General features: G+C 42.7%; 1 protein-coding gene across 2 annotated transcripts in view; it reads left to right on the top strand.

Moving 5' to 3' along the window:
• The window catches only part of LOC134440379 (zinc finger protein 280C-like), a 34,950-nt gene that overhangs the window by 10,343 nt on the left and 19,607 nt on the right, over nt 1–5,000 (top strand). The window lies entirely within an intron of this gene.

Here is a 5,000-nt window from a genome sequence, read left to right as displayed (position 1 = left end):
ATTCTTTAATTGATGAGATTGGTCAATAACACGATTAAAAATGAATATACCAGGATCCCCTTGAAATAAAGACTAAATATCAACTAACCAGAGGGGGTTGTGTGCTTTTAGGAAGTTGATGCTGACCAACTGTGTAATTTGTATGTGAACAACAACAGTAGCTCTGTTTAATATAGTGCCTTTTTGGTTGGAGTTAAAGGCCCCATGGAGTAACCATTTTTGAAGTAACAGTTTCGAAGTGAAAAAGATCATGTGCTGTAATGGTAATATCAACTAATTCATAAAAAAATGCATGAACATGAATAGTAACCAGCCTGCTTGAACATAAATCCCTTCCTTGAAAACCACAACACTTCTTTCTATCTAAGGAAGAATTGGGCAGACACTAAAAAAACAACTGATCACTCAGGAGTGCTGGTCATTAAGGAGTGCTGCTTCACTTGTTAAGCAGGTGCATATTGGCACAAGGAAATAAGTCACTTCAAGATATGATCAAATAAAACTCCAGTTGCAACCATAGCATCAACAATTAGAACTCTGGTTCAGCTTGTGTATTGTCAGTCATTTGAAGGGACACCAGCATTTCACCTGTAGCTCTTTCAACAGCATGCATGAGGCTCAGCAGTTGGGATATAGAGAGGTACATCTATAGTGCACAGGGAGCATGGTACAAATTACATTTTATGCAGTAATTTTCAATTGTCTTCTCTAGTTTAGGCACAAGCTCACAAGCCTGCTTCCATGTGTAATAAGGAAGTAAAGTATCTCCGGAGTCTCTGCTGAATGAAATGTTCAAACTATTTCGGACCTTTCTCTGAAGAGGAGACTGAAGTGCAAATGAATTGCCAGTGCAGTAGAGCTTATTTGAATTATGCATCTTCACAGCTTTTGCCCTTGATATGATGGCAACATGTCACCTAAGCTAGGAGTATTCACTTTGCACAGACTTGCTGGATTGAGGGGAGCGGTACTATTACTGCATCACAATATGAGCAAGATGTGGTGTTGTGGTGACAAGACAAAGGCAGTGGCATCTTCACTCAGTCCTACTTTCCCACCATGACACTTGAGCTTCCTACTCTAGGTTCTGATCTGTGAACGAATGACTGAAGGGAACCTCAACGAAATCACCTTACTGTAGAACATAGGATCATTTTGTTTCAGAGCATTAATCTGAGCAAGATGGACTGCCATGAGGCGAGCATAATTCAGGAGATCATATGTAAAGAAGTACTTGATAAGGTTCCTCATGACAGCCAGATAACCTTCCCAGTCCACTGGACAACAAGCACTAATGATATGTTGAAGACTCTCCACTTGCTCTTATGGGTGTTGTACAAGAAACTGAGCAAACTCTAGTGTCTTCTCCTGATTGAAGAGGTTGGGTATTTTCCAAATAAAAGGCCTAGATGTTACTCTGCAATTGCAATGCAACTGGACTGAGCAGGACATTGCATCAAAGGAAATGGCATCAAATCTCATCACAATAGTAGCCAGGCTAGTTGGGATGTGATATGCAAGGGCCCAGATATGTGCTTTCCCACCAAAGATTCCAAGGAGAGCTGCTGAAGAGTATGAACCACTTGGATCAATGGAGCACACAATACCTCTTCCATCAATAATTTTCCCCCAAGAGCAAACAGTGCAGCAAACACTGCATACCTATGTGCAAAACACCTGCTCTCAGAATCCAGTCACCATTGCCCAGTGACCGCTGAATCTCAAGAGCACGCAAGAGCAAAGGTGACGAGAGTTCTCCTCTATGAGTCTCAAATGGCTGGGATATCAGTGGAGATTTGGTGGAGCAAGTATGGATGACTTCATACAACCAATTTCTTGGGATTTTTGGGTGTTTGTTCATTTATGGACAGAATGAGAGCATCATGGTCAGTTTCCTCTTCTGTGCCTAGCTGCTGCTGCTCATTCTCATTTGTGTGCCTTTCTCACTTTCTGTGGTGTTGGTTGGATCTGTTGCTAACTAATTGGCAAGTGTCCATGTATGAGTGAAGGCTTTGGAAACAGTGTAGTCCACATGTCTCTGTTTGAAAGTTGTAAATCGAACTGGCCTGGTCCTAATGATTGGTTGCTGCAAGTGTTTTACATCAAACCTGAGATATGGGGACAGGAGCTAGTCAGGGATGACAAGGAGTTGGTTGACAGCATCTAGTGTAAATATTTATCTCTTTGATTTGCATTACAACCACTGTGCCATGGAAGGTGTTCTTTCCAGTGGGGTTTTTCTAAAAGTTTAAGTTTGTAAATTACCCTTGTAATTGTTTTTTTTTGTTTTTTTTTTAAATCAGGCGAACAAAACTCGCCAGCCTCGTTCATGTTTTGCAGAACACCTTGTTCTAATAGTTTTTTCGAGTCCAATTATTCTTTGATAGTCAGTGCCAATATAAACATCCATAGAGAAATAATAACTTCAGTTGCTCTGGTAGCATTGGTCACCCTTGGTGTACACGCACATTTAGACAGTTATTATCTTCTGTTAAACGGTTTTGTTTAACAGGTGGCCTCAACCTAAAAATGAGTCATAACAACTTCTGATCACAGTAGAACTGTCATAAATGGATTCAGGATCCTCCATAACCCCTAATTTGATACCATTATTGTGAAAATAGGATCTTTATTGCTGCATTTATGGTTGCACTATGTATCTTGGCCGAGGTGACAAAGCGCCCCCTAGAGGGGGGGGCATAAAGGGGTCATTAAACCTATCATTTTCTCACAGTACTGATCCTAATAGAATTGAAATATTTTATTATTTATATTATGTGCACAGATCCAATGTGACTGATGCCATAGTAGTTATATCCCCCACAGGAGGCTTGTATGTGGACAAAATAGCCTTTAAATCTCCAAAATATGTGTAATAGCAACTTCTGACCATAATGAAACTGTCATGAATGGACTCAGCATCATCAATAACCCTGTAATTGACACCAAGATTGTGGAAATGTGATAATTATTAGTAGATATATGGGTTCGGTAGCTATACTGGCTAGGGCCAGAAAGCGCCCCCTAGAGGAGGGGTATAACGGGGTCAGAAAATTCGAAACCCATCATTTTTCAATAGTAGGACCCCAAATGAAGCAAATGAAGCAATAAAATCAATTTTAGCATCAAAATCCTACGGAATGACATCTCATACCACACTATAATGGTCGAGAAATATTGCTATAAATTAGGTTGCCGTTAAGTGTGTGTGTGTGTGTGTGTGTGTGTGTGTGTGTGCGTGTGTGTGTGTGTGTGTGTGTGTGTGTGTGTGTGTGTGTGTGTGTGTGTGTGTGTGTGTGTGTGTGTGTGTGTGTGTGTGTGTGTGTGTGTGTGTGTGTGTGTGTGTGTGTGTGTGTGTGTGTGTGTGTGTGTAAAGTAGTGTTTACGCCATTAGGGGAATGTATGAGTGTGTGTGATGGGATTTTGACTCTGGCTGTGGAGAGTTAGTAGAGAATGTTCAGGACAAACATATTCGTTTCAACTTTTTAAAAACATATATTTTTGGGGCCTTTTTACACTTTTTGTTACTTAGCCAAAGGTGAATTGTTTCCTGTGAGTCTCTTTCATTGTTTAAGTCTCGCCCCTGGGTTACAGTTGCTAGGTCGGACAGATAAATGTTCTATCCTCTGATATCATCCTAGTTTAAGCAGTGACTGTAGTTAAATCGACAGTAGTTCACTCAGGGAAGATTCATGTGTGTTACAGAAACCTCGGACATCATTCAAAAATTTTACAGTAATATCTTGCCGAGACCGAAAAACACGGGAAGACGGTCTACGTTAGAATTCAATGGAGCACCGTCAGTCAAATATGGTCAGACCTCTTTCTGCACTATTATTGATCAATCAACATTCTAAGGTGCACCCAAACCAAAGGAGAGAGGGAGAGAGCGATGAGACTGGATTGGGACAACACCTCGACCCGCCATCGAGCCCGGGTCCCTTTTGCAATAGCACAGCGATGACGACGCAGTCAGAGAGAGTAGAGAGAGAGAGGTTCCATTGGCCCATTGTTTCCGGGTTCTATTATTGCAAGGGGGGGGGGGGGGGGGGGGGTGGGGGGGGGGGGGGGGAGTGGGGGGGGAATCCCCCTTTAGGCAGACCTAGGCAGACCTAAGGACTGTTCTGACTGTTCTATTAAATGCTAGGAGTATTATGACACACCCCTTTAGGCAGACCGGAACCTGGTCATGTTAGGTGCCCATAGCAACCTATTACATTGGCATATCTCTATACTTAAAGAATCTCTGATGGAGTCTTAGCCCCTAAAGCCAGGCTCAAACTACACGACTAGCGATTGTGTGTCCGATTTTGGCGTCGGGGTGCACCGCACACTAGAAGAGAATCGCAACTGTCAATCTTGTCGCTGCTAGCAGCCACCGAGACAATGCCCGACATTCTATTTCCAGTCGCAAATATCAAACACTGTTTGATTTCTGCGATTTGCGATCGGCGACTCTTTGAGCTGCCAAAGTTCTATCTTAGAACGTCGCTCACGACACGGAAATCTTTCCCGACAATCGCTTGCGATGGTCCTGGGGGGTAACGTTCCAGCGATTGTCGTAAGGGGAGTTTTCAGCTGAGAATTGGCGCGATAGTCGTGTAGTTTGAGCCAGGCTTGAGTCACAGCACCCCAGATTCCTTTCAGTTTGTGTGTGTGTGTGTCTTGGTAAAAAATAATTTAAAAAAAGTCAAAAGAAGCAGGGAAGAACATGAGGAACACATAAACACACACACATACACACACACACACACAGGTTCTTTACCTATTCCCTCTGTACCACAGGTGAGGGTACGCCTGACTTATTTGAAGTGATGCGGTGACACTTGAAGTCACAAACAACAAAACTCTGATGGCTGCTTCTGGGGCAGCAGACTCTATTTTAAGCTTTCTTGTCGTGTGTGTGAGAGAGAGTGAGGGAGAGCAAGAGAAGGTGTGTGTGTGTGTGTGTGTGTGTGTGTGTGAGAGAGAGTGAGGGAGAGCAAGAGAAGGTGTGTGTT

This window comes from Engraulis encrasicolus, chromosome 23 (assembly GCF_034702125.1).
Source record: "Engraulis encrasicolus isolate BLACKSEA-1 chromosome 23, IST_EnEncr_1.0, whole genome shotgun sequence".
NCBI lineage: Eukaryota > Metazoa > Chordata > Actinopteri > Clupeiformes > Engraulidae > Engraulis > Engraulis encrasicolus.
Note: the sequence above shows the minus strand (reverse complement) of the source record. Positions and strands in the feature narration are given on the sequence as shown.